At 52.0% G+C, this 23,596-nt stretch overlaps 1 protein-coding gene across 4 annotated transcripts in view; it reads right to left on the reverse strand.

Moving 5' to 3' along the window:
- LOC144888143 (uncharacterized) overlaps nt 1-21,062 on the reverse strand; it is a 1,118,715-nt gene extending 1,097,653 nt beyond the window's left edge. For all 4 annotated transcript variants that reach the window (XM_078781770.1, XM_078781768.1, XM_078781769.1 and 1 more), the window contains exon 1: nt 21,017-21,062. The gene's annotated coding sequence lies outside the window, so the exon portion shown is untranslated. The remainder of the gene's footprint in view (nt 1-21,016) is intronic.
- Between the last annotated feature and the right edge of the window lie 2,534 nt (nt 21,063-23,596).

A 23,596-nucleotide genomic window follows, 5' to 3' on the forward strand; every position in this document is an offset into this window, starting at 1 on the left:
AATTTTTGTCTGTTTGTGTATCTGCGTTTCTAAAATTAAGGGACAAATTTTATGAAATTGAAATGAAATTGACACCCATCTTGATCTGCAAATAATGGTTCCCACACAAACAAATATACATAATGCATGAGTTTGTGTATTTTTTGTGTGTCAATGTTTGTGCTTTTTTTTCTTTTTCTTTTTTATCAATCTTAAAGGATTGTTGAAACCGACAGTGTGCCTGTCTGGAAATAGATCGTTTCATGTGGATGGGATCGAATATCCAGAAAATCCATAAAATAAACAATGTGATTTGATTAGGATGATTATCTCTTTTGTCAAGGCAGATGGAATAAGATTTTAAGAGAGAAATAATAAATGGGCATACTCAGCAACTATTGTGTGTTTTAAAACGGAATGCATTGTGAATCTTAAACCAAGGGGCAGACATGAACGCGCTGTTATGAAGTTTAAACTCAGAACGCGATGTTACGTGTACCTGCAACGTATTTTGATAATCTGGAACACCTATATTGGCCTACTGGTGTCATTAGTACTCACTAGTTGCATAGAAATAGATGAGAAACAGTTATGGGGGCGTAACACTTACTTGGATATCTTCTACAACATAAAAAGGGGTTTGAATAAGTGGTGGTTGTACACATGGCATTCATCAAATTAAGCTTTGGAGTTTAAACAAAGTCACTGGTTAACAGAAGGAGAATGGATAGCAAATAATTTTTAGAGGCTAGGTAAATTAAGTGGGATATTATGGACTCATAAGAGCTATTATTCTTCCTTGCAGCAGTTTTTTTTTTTTTGTTGTTTGGATACTGAATCGAGGCTCGTGAAAGAGCTAACATTTATTCCACAAACAAATCAACCAGACCAACAAAACATACAAAAAGAGGGAGCGGAAGACAAGATGGGGAGAGGAGGGGAAGCACACAAACACAACACCTGAGAGCAGGGAGAAGCGTGGGAGGGAGAGGGACTGGGGGGAGGAGGCGTGGGAAGGGGGGGGGGGGGGGGAAGAGGTATAAAATAAAAGGAGACCAAGGACTTCCAGGACAGAAGTTGGTATTTCCAAAAAGTGTAGGATTTGGGGTGAAATTACCGGGGGTAGAAAAGATCAAGGTTTTCGATGGGGGAAGATAAGAGATGGTGGTGAACAGCTGTTTTAAAGACCTGGAGGGAGGAGTGGGATTGAAGAGAGTGAGGGAGTTTGTTCCAGAGGTGGGAGAAAAGAGGAATGAAGGAGTGAAGGTGAGCAGAAAGTCTTGATTTTGGCAGTTTAACCATAAGAGGGTTGCAGGCAGATCTTGTGTGACCTGTAGGAATATTTGGGGGACAGAGCCCAGAGAGAGCTGGGGGGGCAAGGCCAGAGAGGAGTCGGTAGAAGACGGAAAGACCACCAACCTGCCTGCGGTGAGTGAGTGAAAGGCCCTTGGAGTTAGCTTCATCGCGGGAGATTCCAATGATTCTGAACGCTTTGGTTTCAACAGCGTGAAGACAAGCTAGGTGTGAGGCAGGAGCACCAGCCCAGAGGGGAGAGCAGTATTCCATTGAGCTGTGGATGAAAGCCTTGTATGTGGTGAGGAGCTCAGGTGTGCCAAGGAAGGACTTCGCACGACGGAGGATGCCCAGTCGGCGACTGGCTTTGGAGGCCAGTTTTGAAATGTGGTTTTCCCAGGAAAGATCATGGCAGATAGTGAGACCCAAAAGCTTGAGTGACAGAACTTCTTGGAGAGGGTTGTTGAGAAAGTAGATGGGAGGGTTGTCCAGTCGGTCCTTTCGGAGAGACATTGTAAGAGTGTGAGATTTGTCAGGATTGAAAGACATGTTCCACTTGTTTGACCAGTCTGTGATTTTGTCCAGGTCTGCAGAGAGTGAGGAGGCTGCAGACTGCCGATCTGAGGGATGAGGAATGGAGCGGCAGATAGTGGAGTCATCAGCAAAGAGATAGAGAGGATTTTCCAGAGAGTCGGAGAGGTCATTGATGAAGACCAGAACTAGCACAGGGCCCAGAACACTACCTTGGGGAACTCCAGCCAGAACAGGCAGGGAAGATGAGAGAAATCCATTCAGGGCCACACGTTTCCTACGACCAGAGAGGAAATCCGCAAGCCACATGAGTGGAGATTTCCCTGAATACCATAGGAGGTGAGTTTGGTGAGCAGAGCTGGGTGCCAGACCGTATCGAAGGCACGTGATATGTCACGTGAGACAGCTCTGATTTCCTGTTTGGCATTGAGGACCTCCATCCATTGTTGAGACAGCAGAAGCAACATGTCCAGAGTAGAATGACCTGGTCTGAATCCAAATTGATGATCAGAGATCAAGCCATTGGAGAAGAGGAAGGATTTGATATCTGAAGCAATGATGGATTCCATGACTTTGCTGATAATTGGGAGCAGGCTGATTGGTCTGTAGTTGCAAGGATCTGTTTTTGCACCTTTTTGTGTAAAGCGGTAATGTTTGCTGATTTCCAAGATGCTGGCAGATGACCTTGAGCAAAAGAGAGGGTGAAAAGAACAGAGAGAGGGTGAGATAGAGCGGCAGAGCAGGATTTTAGGACCCGAGGGCTGATGCCATCTGGTCCAGTTGCAGAATCAGAGTCGAGGTTTGATAAAAACTTCTCCACCTTGTCGGGAGAGAAGGACACAGAATCCAGGAGCAGTTGGGTTCGACTGGGAAAGGTGGGAACAGAGAGAGATGGGTTTGGGACACAAGATTTTGAGGCAAACACAGAGTTGAGGCATTCGGCTTTGTCACGTGCGGTGTCAACTGTGTAGCCATTTGAGGTAAGGGAGGGGATGGAGGGGGAACAAACACCAGAAACGGATTTGACCAGACGCCACCAGGATTTGGAGGAAGGAGACAGGTTTGAGAGTTCAATCTTGAGTGTGGAGAGATAGTGCTTCCTGGCACTTCTGAGGGTAGAAACACACTTGTTTCGAGCTTGGTGGAAGGAACTGAGATTGCCTTCAGTTGGATTTGCCTTCCAAGACGCAAAGGCAAGTTGTTTCAGGGCAACTGCCTCACCACAAGATTCAGTGTACCATGGACGGGAGGAAGGGTAAGACAACTGAAGACAAGATGGGATAAATCTGTGCATGAGAGAGAGCAGTTTGCTTTGGAGGAATTCCCAGGAAGAATTGATGTCAGAGGCATTAGAGATGGGAGACCAGTCCAGTTGATTGATGGCTGCTTGCAGACCGTGCCAGTCGGCCTGAGTGAAATGCCAGACTCGTCGGCGCTGAGGAGGCTCTCTGAGAATGGCCAGTGAGATGTCCACTTTAACAAGCACATGATCAGAAGAACCGATTGGAGCAGAAGAAGAGCAGCAGACATTTGCAGGGAAGTTAGTCATAACCAAGTCCAGAAGAGAAGATACTCCATTGACTGAGATCCGGGTCGGGAAATTGACAGATTGTGTCAGTCCCAATGAGTCGCAGAAGTCCTTTGCTGAGGTGCCATGGCTGGTGAGAGATGAACCCACACCCAGCCAGCTGGCATGATGACAGTTGAAGTCGCCACATATGAGGAAGAGAGAGTTTGGATGAGTCGATAGAAGTTGGTCCATGTTGTCCGACAGAGAAATGTAAATGGAGTCATCACTGTTTGGAGGACGGAACAGAACACATATGAACAAAAGGTGGGAGCGGAGAGGAAGCCGTAGCCAGAGGTACTCCTGTGGGTGGGGTGGAGAGAGGGCAGTGCAGGGAGAGTGAGGAAGAGAGTTTTTGATAAAGATAGCCACCCCACCACCAGGACGAGGATCAGGTCTATCGTACCGGGGGAGGGAGTAACCAGGAAGAGATATTAAGGAATCAGAGACATCTTGAAGGAGGAAAGTTTATGTTAAGCAGATCAAGTCTGGATTTTCAGAAGCAACCTGAATGGAGAGATCAATCAGGTTTGAGCGAAGGCCCCGGATGTTTGAGGTCCATACCGTTAGTGAGGAGAGAGGGGGAGCATCGGGTGCAGGACAGGGGAGGGGAGGGGTAGGGTCAGATTAAGGGTGAGAGGGGGATGTAGGAAGAGCAGTTGATAGTGTGTCAGAGATTACAGAAGAGTTACAAGAAAGGGAAGGATGAGGAGGACGAAAGGTTTGATGGTGATGGAATGAGGCACAGTGAGAGTTTGTTTGAGGGGGGGCAGAGGAAAGTAGAAGGTTGGGGGAGGTGGAGGTATGACATAGAAGGGAGACGAAGTGGGGAGGAGGCAGCTTTGAGAAGGAGGTGGGAGGAGGGAGAATTTGGGAGGGATGGTTGGGGGGGAGATTTGAAGGGGAGGGGCAAGGGGGGAGTTTAGAAAGTGGATGATGAATGAAAGATGAACATATATAACAAATTGGGTTTGTTGTGATTTTCAATTTAGCGATTCGTTTAAGAACGATGGAGGAGGGATGGAATGAATGAGAATTTAGAGCATGGAGTGATTTGGAATCATAAGAGATTGAATATTTTTTTGAAATGGAATGAGTTGAAGAGGAAATTGAAAGGAGCCTTTTAAATAAGAAGAAAAACAGCGTGTTGTAATAAATCACTGAATAAAACACTGAAGGGGATAGTTGAAACATATTTAAACAGAACTGTGAAGAACAATCTTATATTCACAAAAATACCAATGGGGAGAGGAAGCCTAGAGCGACGACCACGAGTCACTTGAACAGGGCAAAAGGTGGAAGGCAAGGGGAAAATGGGGGAGGGGCGAGACAGCGCACGTGGGCAGAGGCAAAAGCACACGAGGAGAAAGGGAAATAAAAGTTTTTTTTGTTTGTTTTTTTGTTTGTTTTTGGGGGGGGTGTGGGGGTTACAACGTTAGACAAATAGTAGATGTTTGGTGAAGCTTGGTGGAGAAGGGGAAATCAAAAAAGCTAGCAAAACAGCGAAGGAAGGAACAACCTTCGACGGGGGAAGCCTGAGGCTGCAAGGCCTTGCTTGCGACGCGGCAAACAAACGATTAATTTATGAAAGATAAACACCGAGAAACTTCCAAGGGGGACACCATAAGTTCACACACCGAATGATAAATACAGTTTCGACAAAATACAATTGTGAACAGACTTAACTTTGAAAAACGTGGAGACCGTGTGGACCGTCGAAAACCCCTGCCACCGTCTCCAAGATCTCGCGAGATCTCATTCTACCCCTTCAGGGTTGAATGCATTAGTCAATTATCTGAGATTGAAGTTGTCAGAGAATGCTGACCTTTCCGGCTCAAACAAAGACTGTCTTCCCCTCTTTCTTGGATCGAAATCTTGTGTAAACTCCTTAGCAGGCTGCATATGGGAACCAGATGGCTTTTGGCGCCGGAAAGACGGAGCCTTGGGCAATTCCGTGGTGACCCCAGATCCCTGGCTTAGGAGATCAAAGCACCCTCTGTCGATATAATGGGACTGCACAAAGCGACAGAGAGAGAATTCCTTTCGAGTGGACGACGCGTCGTCTTATGTGTGTATTTCGTGTAAAAGTATAAGTGTGGAATATTGTTGGTTTCTCTCCACAATGTTTGAATAAATCTTGAAACTCAGTGAAGTCTTCTAAATCCTCATTTGAGAAGACTCCGCTGTATTGACGTCTTAAAGCTGTCGCGTCAGCGTCATAATGGAAGCACCTATCACATCATAATTAACACATTTTATTCCCCATGGAGAGTTATTTACAATGAGTGAGGCGACAATGAAGAAGAAGAAGAAGAAGAAGTCGAAGAAGAAGAAGTCTTCGTTGGCGTGGAGCAGATTGAATGCCTATTTATGGACGAACGCTCGGTGAGCAAGAGAGTCAGTATCTTGTCTGCTGAATGAGTCATTGAGTCATGCAGAGATGAGCACTGGATCTTCTTGGTAAGAAGTGACTGGGATTGATGACAAATGTCTTAGAATGCTAGACTTTGCTTTATAATGCTTTATTAGCTTTGTAGAACTGATGAAATTATTGCCTGTTGTGCAGGATGCCAAAGATCGATTTCAATAAAGCCTCATATCTTGAAGTGAGGTCTGGAAGCTTTTTCAATACAATGAGCCATTTCTCAATTTTTTCTACGCAGCGCTTTCGGAGATATAGAGGTGCAAAGTTTTTCGTTTTTCCAAGTGTCGCTACTCTGTGAGAACTATATATCTTTTGGGCTACACTGTGTCCGGTGGGGAGATACGGCCCGATTCGGCGCGGCTTCAACCCCTACTCGACCTCGACCCTCCCGTCGATCGGCGACTTTAAAATGAGCAATGGGACTGTTTGCACATTACTCTCCATGGGTCCCACGGTTCTCAGAGAAGATACGGCCTCCCATCGCATGCAAAACATTTCCGTTGATCTTGGCCGCTCAAACACCCTTTCAACAATTGAAGGATGACATAGCTTGCGCCGTTATGACCTCCATCGACGAGACGATCCCTTTCGTGGAGACGGATGCGTCCGATTGCGCAATCACAGCCACACTGAATCGGGGGGGGGGAGGGGTGGGGGGGCGACCGGTGGCATTCTTCTCACAAAACTTATCTGATTGTGAGAGACGCCATTCCTCGATCGAAAAGGAGGCGTACGATATTGTTGAATCGGTCAGTAGATGGCGACACTTCCTCTCAGGGAAGCATTTTCAACTAATCACGGATCAGCAATCAGTCGCTTTCATGTACGACGGGAGACACTCTCAAATGATGAATAACGAGAAGATTGCACGCTGGCGCATAGAATCGGCCGACTATCGCTTTGATATTGTGCACAGACCGGGAAAGGATAACCGTGTGGCCGACGCCTTGTCTCGGCCCATCTGCTCCGGGATGACGGTCGACGAGCTACGTGCTATACACATTGCCCTTTGTAACCCGGGCATCACCCGTATGGCCCACTTCGTTCAGAGTAGAAACTTTCCTTTCTCCGTCGACGATATTCGTCATTTATGCAAGACGTGTCCGGTATGCGCATAACTCAAGCCGAGTTTTTACAAGCCTCCTATGGGTACGTTAATTCATGCTGGACGGCCATGGGAGCGACTGAACATCGACTTCAAAGGGCCATTGCCCAGCGGTGGCACGCATCGCTACCTTCTAATGGTAGTTGATGAGCATTCACGATTCCCAATTTGCATTTCTGTGCTCAGATATGTCATCTCTTACGGTAATCCAATGCCTTTGGCAGGTGTTCCTAATGTTCGGCTATCCTGCATTCATACAGAGCAACTGAGGAACGGCGTTCCCATCACGGGAGATCAAGCAATTTCTCCTCGGGCAGGAAATTGCCACGAGCCGCATCACAGCGTACAATCCCCAGCGGAACGGCTCAATTGAGCGTTACAATGGGATTATTTGGAGGGCGGTTACTATGGCTCTGCGAACCCGCGGGATGGCTTCGGGCAGGTGGGAGCTTGTGTTGCCAGAAGCATAACATGCCATCAGGTCTCTCCTATGTACCGCAACCAACGCCACCCCTCACGAGCGACTGTTCAAGTACCAACGTCGCAGCTCCAGCGGGCAGCCTCTACCCTCGTGGCTAGCAGAGCCAGGCCCGGCTTTTCTGAAATGAGCGGTCCGACAGAGCAAATACGAACCACTCGTGGACCGGGTGGAAATATTGGAAGCAAATCCGGAATACGCGCAGTCGCGCATGTCCGATTGGCCGACGGTAGCGAGACAACCATGTCAGACCGGCATCTCGTGCCTTGTGGAGAGGTTAATGGGCAGCCCGTCATGAGTGTAACAGCCGAGGCTGACTCGACTACCCCCACCCGGTTGGATTCGCTCCCGGACGATACTGAGAGCGGTGCCGCCGCTTCCCCGGCGGACCCCGGGCGCTTGTCACGGATGTCGCCTGCACCAGTAAGCCTTCCGGGCCCCTTTGAGGAAATCGCCCGGTGAGGGTGCCCGAGCGTTAGGGGCCCGGGCGTTGACAGGGTTTATCGCTCGCGAATTGGCCGGCTATGTCAGCCACTGACACGTTTTGGCTGGTAGATTATTCGTTCTGCTTTGATCCTTTACACCTGTTGCCTTGCTTACACCTGTTAGCCGTATTCTTAAGGGAGGGTGATTGTGGTGAAAATGAAGAAGAAGAAGAAGAAGAAGAAGAAGAAGAAGAAGTAGAAGCAGAAAAGCCTTCATAGGCGTGGAGCATATTGAATGCCTATTTCTGCAGGAACGCTCGGTGAGTGAGAGGGTCAGTATCTTGTCTGATGAATGAGTTATGCAGAGATGAGCGCTGGATCTTCTTGGTTAGAAGTGAATGGGATTGATGACGAATGTCTTAGAATGCTTGACTTTGCTTTATAATGCTTTATTAGCTTTGTCGGACTGATGAAATTATTACCTGTTGTGTAGGATGCCAAAGATCGATTTCAATAAAGCCTCGTATCTTGAAGTGAGGTCTGGAAGCGTTTTCAATACAATGAGCCATGTCTCAATTTTTCTATGCAGCGCTTTCGGGGATATAGAGGTGCAAAGTTTTTCGTTTTTTCCAACATGGTGCCAGTACCACATGACCTATGATGGTGAAGCGCGGTGCTACGCGCGCTTGCTTGTACAACAAGCAGGAAGCGGACAACGCGGTGAGTTTAAGAGTCTTTATTAAACGAGCTCAACTGCAGCACTGGCGCGCTCCGGGCTGCGCGCCCGGTGTTTATCCCTCGGCCACGCCTACCCCTAGGGCGTGGCCGCCACCCACTTGGTGCGTGGAATGATGCCCTCACGCCAGTGAGCTTTCGTGTCCGCCACACGCGCCCCCCCAGAATTCCCGCGCACCTGGAGGGCCAGTTTACGGGGCAAACGGATGACCCGGCCGAAGCGCCCTCTGGCGACCGGCGGCGTCCGGGGTGCAGGGATGCCAGCTGGGATGCCTCCGGCTGTGCCCGGGATGGGTGCAGGACCGGAGGGCGGCGTGCCTGGGCGGTGCCGGGGGTCCGCCTGCAGGGGGGCGGCCCCGACACGGGGGCCGAGCCACCGGCGGTGGGTGGTCCAAGTCGAGGTGGGCCGGTTTGAGGCGATCCACCAAGACGCGGTCGGGAGTACCGCCGATGTCCAAGGTGAAGTGTTTCACCCCGGTCTCCAGCACGCGGAAAGGCCCGTCGTACGGGGGCCGCAGTGGTGTCCGGTGGGCGTCGTGCCGGACGAAGGCGTACTCCGCGGTGCGAAGCTCAGGGGCGATGTGCGTAGGCGGGTGCCCGTGGTCCGCCGTTGGCACCGGGGCGAACCTCCGGGCTGTCTCCTGCAGCGCGGAGCACTCCTGCACCGCGGACCATGGTGCCGTGGGGTCGGGGAGGAACTCGCCCGGCACCCGCAGCGGTTGTCCGAAGACCAACTCCGCCGCGGATGCGCGCAGGTCGTCCTTGGGCGCTGTCCGGAGGCCCAGCAGGACCCAGGGTAGCCTGTCGACCCAGTCGCCGTTGAGGCGGGTGGCCCGGAGCGCGGCATTCAACGAGCGGTGGAACCGCTCGCACAGGCCATTGGCCTGGGGGTGGTAGGCCGTGGTTCGGTGCAGCTGGACCCCGAGCCCCAGCGCGACCGCCCCCCAGAGCTCTGAGGTGAACTGGGGGCCGCGGTCGGACGATATGTCCAAGGGGGCACCGAACCGGGCGACCCAGGTGGGGATGAACGCCTGTGCGACGTCCGCCGCCGTCGTCGCCGCCAAAGGCACGGCCTCCGGCCACCGGGTGGTGCGGTCCACCATTGTCAGGACATGGGTGAAACCCCGCGAGGGGGGCAGAGGTCCCACCAGGTCCACGTGCACGTGGTCGAACCTACGTGCCGGCGCCGTAAACGGGGCCAATTGGGCCTGGGTGTGCCGGTGCACCTTCACGCGCTGGCACATGAGGCACGTCCTGGTCCAGCCGCGGACGGCCTTCCGGAGGCCATGCCAGACAAACTTGTCGGCGACCAACCTCTGGGAGGCCTTCGTGCCCGGGTGGGACAGGCCGTGGATGGTGTCAAACACCTGGCGCTGCCAGGCCACGGGCACGATGGGGCGAGGCCGCCCGAGGGAGATGTCGCACAAGAGGGCCGCGCCGTCGAACGGCACCTTGGTGACGCGGAGGCCCGTGACGGCGGTCCACAAGGCCTGAACGCCGGGGTCTGTGGCCTGGTCCGCCGCCATCCGGGCATAGTCGATGCCAAGGTGGACTGCGTGGGCGACGGACCGGGAAAGGCAATCCGCCACCGGGTTGTCCTTCCCCGCGACGTGCCGGATGTCCGTCGTGTACTCGGACACGGCCGAGAGGTGACGCTGCTGCCGGGCCGACCACGGCTCGGCGACCTTGCCCATCGCGAAGACCAGTGGCTTGTGATCGACGAAGGCCGTGAACGCATGGCCCTCGAGCAGATGGCGGAAGTGCCTGACCGCCAGGTGAAGCCCGAGCAACTCGCGGTCGAAGGTACTATAGCGGCGTTCGGGCGGGCGAAGCTGCCGGCTGAAGAACGCCAGCGGTTGCCAAGCACCACGCACCCATTGCTCGTGCACCGCGCGCACCGCGTAGTCCGAGGCGTCGGTGGTGAGGGCGATCGGTGCATCGGGCGCCGGGTGCGCGAGCATGGTGGCGCTAGCCAAGGCGAGCTTCGCGCCTGCGAACGCCGCGTCCATCTGCTCGGTCCAGGTAACGTCACCTTTGCCCGGCTTCCCTCGGAGGGCCTCGTGCAACGGCCGCAGGAGCTGGGCGATGCGGGGCAGGAACCGATGGTAAAAGTTTACCATGCCCAGGAACTCCTGGAGCCCCTTGATCATGCGGGGGCGCGGAAACCCCTTCACCGCCTCCACCTTGGCCGGTAGGGGGACGGCCCCGTGCCTGGTGACGCGGTGCCCCAAAAAATCGATGTCGGCGACGCCGAACCGGCACTTGGCGGGGTTCACGATGAGGCCATGCTGGCCCAGACGTTCGAAGAGCGTGCGGAGATGGTGAAGGTGCTCTTCGCGGGACGCGCTGGCGACGAGGATGTCGTTATGTCCAAGTACACAAAATCCAAGTCGCACAAGACGCTGTCCATGAGTCGCTGGAACGCCTGAGCCACATTCTTCAAACCGAAGGGCATCCGAAGAAATTCGAACAGTCCGAACGGCGTGATGACCGCCGTCTTCGGGATGTCCTCCGGCCTGACGGGGTCCTGATGGTAGCCGCGTATGAGGTCCACCTTCGAAAAGAAGGACATGCCCGCCAACCGGGCGGAGAAGTCCTGGATGTGGGGGACGGGGTAGCGGTCGGGGGTGGTGGTGTCGTTGAGGCGCCGTTAGTCCCCGCACGGTCGCCATCCCCCGCCGGGCTTTGGCACGATGTGAAGCGGCGACGCCCAAGCACTCTCGGTGCGCCGCACGATGCCGAGCCGCTCCAGCGTAGCGAACTCCGCTTTAGCCACTGCGAGCTTCGTCGGCTCGAGGCGGCGTGCCCGGCGTAGACCGGTGGCGGGGATGTGGTGTTCCACCCCTTGCTTGACGGCCCCCGCCGAGAAGGTGGGCCGCGTAAGGGCCGGGAATCTGGCGAGGAGGCGGGTGAAGTCGTCCGCTGCCGGAAGCGTACAAACTAACCTCGCCGGGACCGAACCGCTCAGCAAGCCACTTGGCGAGCCGCTCAACGAGCTGCTCAGCGCGCAAGCAAGCGAGCTGAACGTTTCAGCCTGGACGAGACGTCTGTTCTTCACATCTACCAACAACCCGTGTGCACAGAGGAAGTCCGCACCGAGTAGTGCCATGGGGACACTAGCGGTTACGAACGTCCACTCGAAGCGTTGCCTTCCGAACCGCAGGGAGAGGCAGCGCTTCCCGAATGTGCGTATGGGTGTTCCGTTCGCGGCAAGCAACGCGGGGCCCCGGCCCGCGGTGTGCTTGTCGGACGTAGAGGCAGGGATAACGCTCACCTGTGCCCCCGTATCGCATAGGCAACGGCGCCCGGACAAGGTGTCCGTTATAAAAAGAAGGCTGCCGGAATGGCCGACGCTCAGGGCCGCTACCGAGCGCCGGCTTTGTAGTTTCCCGACTTGCCGAAGGAGCACGGCGGGCAACAAGTCCTCGCCTTGTGGCCAAACCTGGCGTGGAAATGGCACCAGGTTTGCGGCGAAGGCGGAGGCCGCGGTTTTCGTGGTGGTGGTGGGCGTGGCGTGGCGACGGCCATGCGGCGTGCGTCAGCCTCGGGATCCCCGAGGTGTGGTGCATCAGCATCAGGGTCAGCCTCGGGATGCGCGGCGACCGTGCCAAAACTCGCCTGCGCGTCCAAAGCCGCGAAGAACCTGTCGGCCTCGGCAGCGAGCGCTCGGGGTTCCGTCGTCACAGAACCGGCCAACGCGAGACGGACTTGTGCCGGCAGCTGGCGTCGAAATAACGCCCGGAAAAGAGCGTTTGGGGTTTCGTCGCCCATCAATGACAGCATTTGGTCCATGCGGACCGACGGTCGTGTGTCACCGAGCTCGGGGAGGTCCAGGAGGCGGTCGGCCCGTGCGTCCACCGTGAGGCCGAACGTGGCGAGGAGGAGACGCTTGATCGCCTCGTACCTGCCGTCGGCCGGTGGGTTCCTCAGGACCGACAGGACGCGGGCGGCCGTGCCGGGCCCGAGGGAAGCGACCACGTGGCAGTACATGGTCTCGTCCACCGTGATGCCTCGAAGTCGGAACTGGGCTTCTGCCTGCAGGAACCAGACTTCGGCTTGCGTCTCCCAGAACTCGGGGAGTTTCATTTGGACCGCGTTGTTTGCCATTGCGATGGCGTATTCGGGTGGTCAGCGACGGCTGACCAGAACGTCGGAGTCACCAATGAAGCGCGGTGCTACGCGCGCTTGCTTGTACAACAAGAAGGAAGCGGACAACGCGGTGAGTTTAAGAGTCTTTATTAAACGAGCTCAACTGTAGCACTGGTGCGCTCCGGGCTGCGCGCCCGGTGTATATCCCGCGGCCACGCCTACCCCGAGGCCGTGGCCGCCGCCCACTTGGTGCGTGGAATGATGCCCTCACGCCAGTGAGCTTTCGTGTCCGCCACAATGTCATAATTTTCATGAAAAATTCGCCAGGAGGAGGTGCACCGATGGTGAAAATTTATTGTCAATCGGACCAACAGTTGCAGAGAAAAGTGTACTTATTCTGTGCGGACAGACAAAGAAACAGACAAACGGACCCAAATGCAATACAATCTCCTCTTGCGAGGGTAATGATATTGTTACAGACGCGGTTGTGGATGTTGGTTTACCGAGCGGTTTGGTATGACCGCGTCTGCACAGTTTACCCGATTATACTCGAACGTTGGCCGAGTCGCGCTACGCTAAATCAATTGAGGAAAGGACACAACGGCTGGGTTAAAATGACACGACACCAGGGGTACAGTTCTCAAGACCTCCGGAGGAGGTTATAATACTTCGGAACGTTAGATTACAAGGACGAGAGAGACAGCATAGGAAGGTAGGCACTTAAATACGGTCTTATAATAACCCCGACAGACGACAGATAAACGGGACAAGACTGACTCACACCGGGATTGATGGCAAGGAAGGGCAGGTAGTCGAGGCTCAAGGTGCACCTTGGCGCAGAGGCAGAATCGACCCGGTCCGGTCCAGAGATGCGGGAGGTCTCGTCGCGCTGGAGGTGGCGTCTGTTTCTCCTTCGTGGCTGAGGCGCATCTGACGTCACGTCCGGTAAGTCGCTGCGTATATCCGGCGGGGAGTGACACGCCCTCGGCTCGTTAGCTCCGCCCCAGATGGAATCGGCCCGCCGCTTCTTATTGGGTGCGGGGGGGTTACCGGGCTCCGCCCTTGACGAGGAGCTGACAGCCAGCCCCTTCGTGGTAACCCCGTAACCTGGAGGTAACATGGAGCACATGGGCCATGGCGGCTAACCGAGCCGGAGTGAGGACGCCCACTCCCCGCACCGCGGCCACGCCGCCCCCGCTGTGGTTGTAGTTGTTGTTGTTGTTGTTGTTGTTGTTTCATGAGGAAGATGGGAGGAGGTATGGGGAGGTCCTAAACTCACTACTGGTGCCATACAATCACATTCTGGTGCAACGAAGAGTCAGAATTAATGGAAACGAGTCCTTAACTGACATCGACTAAGAATAACTAGCAAGAGGTCCTATAGTTGTCTACGTGAGATGCGGTGAACCTGGGCACGACATTTAATGGAGGAAAAAGGGGAAGGTCGGTTCTACAGAGTGTTGTTTACAGACAATGGGACTAGGGAATGGGGGATTGGGGATAGTTGGGGAGTATTGGGGAAATAGGGGAATATTTACAAGCGGATATGGAGGCCAAATCCCATATCCGCAACATTGCACCCTTCTCTACCCTCGGGGCGTCCCGACCCGATAAATTTTTACCTATTTTAGTGTGGCACTCAGATGTAGTTCCCTCTACTATTAACTCTACCCTGAGTGCGACAGTTTTACAGATATTCACAAATGAGTAAATATGTCCCCCTGCGACGTTGCACCCTTCTCCTCACAGAAACACACCCACAGCATAACCGAATCGCGGAAAGAATTCGCAAACTAAACATACAGCCGGTAGGGAGCATTATTCACAAGACTACGCTGATATTTACACTACGATCCAGGACCTGTTTTTGGAGGAACACATGCAGATGTTATGCATAGAGAGAGCACGCATGCCAGCATCGATACACCAACCCACAAGTGCTCTGTGGCCTTACGGCCTTTAATAATGTGCAGAGCACCCCTTCCAAGCACCAAAAGCACCACCCCATCACACAGTCAGCACCATCCGGTGCACCAATAAAATGTTTAATAATCATGGTGTGGTGTCGCAGCCGGCCGATGTTCTGCCGCTGGTCTTGCCTTCGTGTGGTGCACTTGGCCTTCTTACTTCTTTCAAAAATAAAGAAAGGCGCCAACCGCATCCATTTCTTTATTGTGGCCGTCAGGGGGCCAACTATAAGTGGTTCACCTGTATGGCATAGGTGCCACGTTGACCCATAGGTCCATCCATGGGTGGTGCTTGGCCGCAAAAGAACTGCGGTCCATTGTGGGTGGCCACCAAAATTGCGGTCCATATGGTGTATCGATCCAGGCAGCAAGCAGCGAAAGTGCAGGCCCACAACTGCGGAGCCAGCACCTCTCTCTCCTCTCTCTCTGCCCCAAAGCCAGATCCTCGGAGGTGGGAGACAAAAGAAGCAGACAAGTGAGTAAGGTGGTAAGGGCGCAAAAGTGCACGCAATGTAAGGTAATGCACACTGGGGGCACATGGGAACCAGGTGAGACAGGTACGTTCCTACCGTACGCCCCCCCCCCCCCCCCCCCACCAGGTAACCTACATGGCCCCTCCCTTACCCCTTACTGTATCCACAAAACACAACACTACCCATAAACATCTACTTTACAAATCAACAAACGTCCCTACTGTCTTCCCCGTTCCTCCCATATACCAAATTCGTCTTCTCTCCCTCCTAACCAATCAAATTTGCCATTTCCAACTCAACATCATAATTTGCCATCTCCAACTCAACATCAAAATTTGCCATTACCAATTCATCATCAGTCCCTCCTAGGGAGGGAGAGATGGAATCACCCCAATGTCTCATCCACGTCGTGATGCGTCTCACAAATCCACACAGCAATTCTCCTTCCTGCAACACAAACAAAGAAAACACAGGTGTGGAGTCATCATCACCACAGGTAAGTGGCTGCGTATGGTGCGACAGGTTCATCAATCCTAACTATTTCCTAAATGACTTTAACACACTTTACACTACCCGGGGTCTTTCCCTGCCAAACCATTGGCCCTCTTACACTATGGGTTCTAAAAACCAATTCCCATTGACCAAACTGTGGTGCTTTTCAATTTGGGGTCTCACTCCCCCGATTCATCTCCCGGTGCCCTCGCACAATTTCTGGGCTGCGGCGTGTACCTCTCCCAGCGGGTCTCCCCACCTGCACACCTCCACCACTGCAGTTGCCTCCGAGCTTACCTGCTCCTTACCCTAACCTAACTACCTGGGGAAGGCCCTCTGGCGCTCTCCCCACTCGGTGCCCTCTCTGGCACTGGGCTACCCGGGTCCGTCCTCCGGATCCTCGGGCCCCACTGACACTAACGGCTCCCAGAGCCCACCTGCGGCCTCACCTGGCCGACATCCTCACAGTGGTGGAGTGCCCAACCAACTACACACACTAACAGGCTACACGCCCAGCCATTTCCACAACACTAATGCACCCATCCACAATACCATTCTGCAACCGCACCACAAATGCCAATATCCAACCACAATTTACCTATACCCTCTACCTAACACTTACACTACCCGCCCCGGGTACTCGTGAAAGGGGTCCACTCTTCCCCCATCCACACCTTCGCACCATGCACACCACTCCGTATCACTTACTCCAACTCTCTCCACACCACTCATTCTCTGCTCCATATATTCCACACACCTGTACTTGCACACCTGTGCTCTCACACCTGGTGCCACCTGCACCCTTCTCTCCCCAAGCGCATTCGCGCTGATCCACACACTCACTACTCATACACTGCTCCACACTGCTCCAGTTGCACACCTGTGCAATCACACCTGTTCAATTCTCAACCACACGGCATCATCTCATCTAACTACTCCCCTCTGAAACTTGCGCTTCCCAGTCGTCCCTTTAACCTATTGCGCTCCCTCGTCATTATCATCCACACTAAACTACCTGCGTCCCCACTACAGGTATCAGTCACTACCTAACCTTATTGTCACTTAATGTCATCTTCGCTAGATCCCTATCAATATCCTAACCCACCCGGGCTAGTTTTCACTGCCGTACACCCCATAAGCTATTGCGCATTTGCCCCACATGGGAAGGGCGGCAGGGATGCCAGCCTTACCCACCGGGCCCATCGCTCACTACCAATTTTGCACATCAAATTTCAACAAAATAAAAATTTGCCAATCACTACCCATCATCTGCCAATCACTACTGCCAATCCCTTGCCAATCATCAAATTTTGTTTTTCTCTAATTTTGGGTCCAAAACACTAACCTCATCACCCAGTCTACTCACTAATGCCTCTCGGTGCGCCAATTCCTGTCCAAAGCCCGGCTTCGTAAAGCCAAGCCATGAATGCGGGTTGTTCTGTGCCAGCGGCTGGATGCGTCCGGCACTCGGTGCAGGGACGGGGGCTTACCCGGGCCGAGATCCCACGCACCATCTCGGCGTGGAGCCATCCAATGTCCCGATCTCGACCTGCCGGACTGCCTCAACAAAAATTGGTCGCCATGACGACCCTTTCTATCGGGCTGCCCGCTCCGCCTAGTGGAGCACGGACGCGGCCGTTCAAAGCGAGGCCCAGCACGCACCGAGGGCCCGATTCGGCTAAAAGTCGCTCTAACCGCTAACCCGTTTAACGTCGATGCTTCACCTGCATGCTTACACCCCGCAGCCCGTTCCTTGCTCACACATCCAGCCGTTCCCATGCTCCTCGTACCTTTCCTTACACACCCAGGTACCCTCATTCCACTCACAGCCTTGGTCACACACCTGACCACCGAACACTTTTGCACACATTCGTTGGTCGCACACCTCACCAACACACCTCTTCGCGCCCCCTCTTCGGTCACCTCCTCTGTGACAATCACAGGTGTGCTCTCATTCGCACACCCAACCGCGTGCCTCACCACCAACTCCAGCGTGCATTCCCACTCACGCTCAACCATTCCAGGTGTGCATCCTTCCATCCCAGGTGTACATCCTCGCTCACCTGTCACAACCAACTCACTCTCCTTGTCACTCTCACTACTCTCACCTCCATTCTTGACAGCGCACTCACCCTTACTCTTGACAGCGCACTCTTTCCTCATGCCCCTGTCCGTCACACACCTTTCTCGCGCACACTCTCCCGTTACACCCTCTGTAACACTCACCACAGGTGTGCATTCTTCCTTGCCTTTGACAGCGCACTCTTTCCCCATGCACCCGTCCGTCACACACCTTTCTCGCGCACACTCTTGCGCACACTCTCCCGTCACACCCTCTGTAACACTTACCACACCGCGCTTCCATGTGCTCCCTCGCACACGCGCTACGACCGACTCATTCTCGCCAGCACCCTCACTCCTTGGCACGCACTTTTTCCTCACACACCCCAGAGTCGGACTTTCTCGCACACCTCCTTTTTCGCACACCAGACCTGTCGCACACTTCACCAATGGCCTCTCACGAACACCCGGGTCCATCTCGACCCCCAAGCTTCTTAAAAATCCCCTGGCGCATCATACGCACGACCATATTGGTCACCACTTACACCGGGTCCTCTTCCTCTTCGCTTCTCCTCCATCACCTGCGAATCCCTCATCCGGTTAATGAGCACATCATCACGATCCAAACACAGACTTCGGACCAATTCTTTTATCTCCTCTTTTATCTCTTTCTTATCCCCTCTCCGTCGCTTCTTAATTTCGCTCATCCCTTCTTCCACTTCTTCTAGTTTCTGCTTCACCTCTTTTATTCCCCGGTACGTCTCCTCAAGCTCGTCCTCCAAGGCTACCTTGACCGTTTCCATGTGCGTCCTCATCTGCCGGTCCTTCGTCTCCATTACCTCTATCACCTCGTCCAACCTCGTTGTCAATCCCTCACGTACCATCTGACATTCCCTCTTCGTCGCTACCAAGTCATTTTTTAGGTCATTTTGTGTCGCTTTTGACCCTCCTATTACCGCAGTGTTCCTTTGTACCTGCTCCACTAACTCCGTCTGTCCCACCGTCAGCTGCTCCACCTCCTGCGTCAGGTCCTCTATGCCCCCTTGCAATTTTACAGTCCCTTTCTCACCTCCTTCTCCATGTGCTCCTTACAGTGCCTCACCTCCTCGCGCACTCCTCCGACCTCCTCACTCACTCCTCTTCTGATCTCCTCTCCCATCACTTGCATCTCCTGCCCAGATGCCACCCTCATCTGCTCCATTTCCTCCCTGTGAGCATCCAGTTTGGTTTCTACCCCAATTCTGACCCCCTCTATCTGCTGCCCCATTTGTTTAACTTCCCTTTCCGCTTGGTCCCTCATGTCCCTCAATTTGCCTTCCATCCTGTTTTCTAACCCCTCTAACCCCTTTTGCATCCCTTCCATTTGATTCTCTTGAGCGGCCATTCTGTTTTCTACCCCCATTAACCCATTTCTCACCTCTTTTATCCCGTTGTCTAACCCCTCAAAATTATTGTCTAACTTCCCAAATTTCTTGTCTAACTCCTCAAAATTATTGTCTAACTTCCCAAATTTCTTGTCTAACCCCTCACCGGTACCCCTCGCTTCGTCCCTCATTACCCCCATTTGGCCCTCTAATCGCTCACTATCAGCCCTCATTTGCTCACTCTGAGCATCCATCCGGTTCCCCATTACCCCCATTTGGCCCTCTAATCGCTCACTATCAGCCCTCATTTGCTCACTCTGAGCATCCATCCGGTTCCCCATTACCCCCATTTGGCCCTCCAATCGCTCACTCATTTGTTCCATAAGGGCCCTCATTTGCAGGAGGAAAAGGTTCGAATCCACCAGCGGCGCTACCACGGTCGCGGGCGTGGTCGCCGTGGCCATGTGCGAGGCGCCATTTCGTGCGTCTGCTACCCTCACTGCTTCGCTCTCCTCTTGTCCCTCATTTTGGTCCTGGATCGACCCTGCCTCACTCCCTACTACCGGAACCCAGCCGTCTTGGTCTGCCATAGCGCGACTTTCAAAATTCGGGTTTTTATTTTCGTAAAACAAAATCAAATTTCGCCGTTATAATTTCGAGCGCGTGAAACGCGCTCCGGATCGAATTCCACTTCCCAACACCAATTGTTACCCTAATGGTACAATTGGTGTTCCAAAATTTGGGCCTAACAAATTTAGTCCCAGGTCCGAATCCAACTCCTCGACACCAAATGTTACAGACGTGGTTGTGGATGTTGGTTTACCGAGCGGTTTGGTATGACTGCGTCTGCACAGTTTACCCGATTATACTCGAACGTTGGCCGAGTCGCGCTACGCTAAATCAATTGAGGAAAGGACACAACGGCTGGGTTAAAATGACACGACACCAGGGGTACAGTTCTCAAGACCTCCGGAGGAGGTTATAATACTTCGGAACGTTAGATTACAAGGACGAGAGAGACAGCATAGGAAGGTAGGCACTTAAATACGGTCTTATAATAACCCCGACAGACGACAGATAAACGGGACAAGACTGACTCACACCGGGATTGATGGCAAGGAAGGGCAGGTAGTCGAGGCTCAAGGTGCACCTTGGCGCAGGGGCAGAATCGACCCGGTCCGGTCCAGAGATGCGGGAGGTCTCGTCGCGCTGGAGGTGGCGTCTGTTTCTCCTTCGTGGCTGAGGCGCATCTGACGTCACGTCCGGTAAGTCGCTGCGTATATCCGGCGGGGAGTGACACGCCCTCGGCTCGTTAGCTCCGCCCCAGATGGAATCGGCCCGCCGCTTCTTATTGGGTGCGGGGGGGTTACCGAGCTCCGCCCTTGACGAGGAGCTGACAGCCAGCCCCTTCGTGGTAACCCCGTAACCTGGAGGTAACCTGGAGCACATGGGCCATGGCGGCTAACCGAGCCGGAGTGAGGACGCCCACTCCCCGCACCGCGGCCACGCCGCCCCCGCTGTGGTTGTAGTTGTTGTTGTTGTTGTTGTTGTTTCATGAGGAAGATGGGAGGAGGTATGGGGAGGTCCTAAACTCACTACTGGTGCCATACAATCACATTCTGGTGCAACGAAGAGTCAGAATTAATGGAAACGAGTCCTTAACTGACATAGACTAAGAATAACTAGCAAGAGGTCCTATAGTTGTCTACGTGAGATGCGGTGAACCTGGGCACGACATTTAATGGGGGAAAAAGGGGAAGGTCGGTTCTACAGAGTGTTGTTTACAGACAATGGGACTAGGGAATGGGGGATTGGGGATAGTTGGGGAGTATTGGGGAAATAGGGGAATATTTACAAGCGGATATGGAGGCCAAATCCCATATCCGCAACAATATGATGTAGTTACCTGCACATGTGTGATAGACAATGTTAATTTGCACAAACACTGACAAACGATTCACTTCATTCATCTTTTCACATTTACGTTTCCAAATAATGCAAAAAAAAACTTGCAGAAATGCTTGGCACTTACTTCGCCGAACCTTGCCTGTTCACATGCTCGAGAAGGTCATCCCACCCCACCCCTATTCCCCCCTCCCCCTCCCCCCACGTACAACCCAAACTTCAGATCTGTAAAAACAAAATTTAAGGCATAATTTAAATGTGCTTAGCTGAGATAGGTTTTAAATTGCGATAATGTTAACAAACACCAGTACTTCATCAACAAATTTTGGTGTGGGGCCTTTGATTTGAACTCTCGTATGCTGACCTCGTCACCTAAGCACCAGTCGTCATGTTTATTTCATCATCACTCCCCTCACTCTTTCTTCACCTCACCCATTCTTTCTCCAAGTATCTCTCTGCATATAACCTTGTCACACTCTCTTGCCATTCCTTGACACACAAAAAAGCAGATGAACTTAACTTTTAAAATATTTTTAAGTGTATTTTTAGTTTATATTTTATTTTTTAAGTGTAATCAGTGCATTTTTATTGCTTCTTGTGTGACGCAAGATTTATCGAAGTTGTGAAAGCAAAGACGGGGTGGATTCTCATGTACAAAGGCCAAAGATGAATCCTTTAATGAGTGAAATCACAAAGTAAAACAATGGGTATTGTACACTGTACAGGGTGTTCAAAAAGAAGCACAACTCATGTACAGTGCCTATAGAAAGTCAACACCCCCTTAAACAATTTTCACCTTTTGTTCTTATATACCCTGGGATTAAATCCATTAAATCAGACTTTTCCATCTTTATCGCACACATCGTAAAACACAACTTCAAAATAAAAAACAAATTCTACAAATTTCAGAAAATTAATTGAAAATACAAAACTGAAATATCTTGGTTGGTTAACAGTCCAACCCCCTGAGTTAATACTTGGTGGAAGCACCTCTGAGTATGTTGGCATAGGTCTCTACCACTTTGCACACCTTCCTTGGGCAATATTTGCCCATTCTTCTGTACAACACTGTTCAAGCTCAGTCCAGTTGCGTGGGGAGCGTTGATGGATAGCAATCTTCAAGTCATGACACAGATTTTCGATTGTATTTCGGTCACTACCACACCATGCTTCAAAGTAGGGATGGTGTTCTTTCGGTGATGTGCTGTGTTGGATTTGTGCCAAATGTAACGTTTTTGCATTTAGGACAGAAAGTTCCACCTTGGTTTCGGCAGACCACAAAACTTTTTGTCACATGGCTTCAGAATCTCCGGAGTGTTTTTTTGCAGATCTTAAATAGGACTCAAGGTGGGCTTTTTTGAGTAATAGTTTCCCTTAGTGCTGGGCAATAATCGCGATGGGACGATGATCGTGCTTTAGATTTACTATCGAGATCACAATAATGGAGATTTATTATCGCGATAACTGCTGCTCATGCTGTAGAATGAAAATCACACCTTGAACCCAGATATTGACGGTGTATTGAGTGCATTTAGCTTCTCTCAAAAGATATACCTGTATCAAATGCAGCTCCATAAAATAAAGGAGGTGATATAATATCAAATGTATATTCTCGAAGATGTAATTGAAATGGTATAATGATTAAACAATAAACGTCGGTGCTTCCAGTGTCTAAATCGGCGATCCCTTTGAGTTCGCTTTGTCTGTGTGTGAAGTTAAGCACTGAAGGCAAAATCATCTCAAATATCGAGGAGGTGAGCGCACTCGGGGTGCGGACCTGCACTTTCGTCCGGTGAGCTTATGCAATCGAGTAGTGTCTGTAGGTAAGTGAGTGAATGAATGAGTCTGAAAACACTTCAGTCATTAACTCTTGAACCAAACACACAATTTCGATGAAACCTGGACACAAGCTTCATATCTGATGCCGAACGAAGGTGTATTTACCGCATCAGAATCTGCGCTCATTAAGGGTGTCTATGGGGAGGAGGTGGGAGGGTTTGACCCCCCCCCCCCCCCCCCCCCAAAATGTATTTGCTCTCTTCTCCGAAACTACACAAACTATTTCAATGAAACTTCATCACAACCTTCATCACCCATGATGTACCAAAGTTTGTTCATGGCAGAAAAAATATCAGGGTCTGTGGGGGTTTGAGTGACTGTTGTTCCTGATCCAGGTGAGCTTCAGGACCTGCTGTCCTATTTTTGTCACGACATAGGATCACTTGGCATTTATTAATTATTTGCGACGTTCCACATCAGACGACATTTTAAATGTCTGAAGATAATCATGCATGACTTTCTCCACAAATGTCCCAATTGGCAAGCAGCTTCCCTCAGTGTGTTCTGTTATCGAGCAGCTTGCTATCGCTTGCCAAGACAGACGCTCCGTATCAACCACTGCAAACTGTTCGTCCAGTCACTCAGCAAACGGAGAAAACAATTTCCTAAAGGCAAAATGAGGTTTGACTTTCAACAAATTGCAACAGAATTATAAACAAATTGCAAAAACACATACCTCCTTGGGTATTCAGGTCGTTTCATTACCTTCGCAAAAGCGGAAGGTTATGTTTTGATCGCTGTGTATTTATTTGTATGTCTGTGTGTGTGTGTGTGTGTATGTTATTCGCATAACTCAAAAAGTATTCAACCGAATTGCATGAAATTTGGTGGGATGATTGGTTATTATACGGGACACATTTGATTAGAT

This window comes from Myxine glutinosa, chromosome 7 (genome assembly GCF_964187855.1).
Source record: "Myxine glutinosa chromosome 7, kmMyxGlut1.1, whole genome shotgun sequence".
Taxonomy (NCBI): Eukaryota; Metazoa; Chordata; class Myxini; order Myxiniformes; family Myxinidae; genus Myxine; species Myxine glutinosa.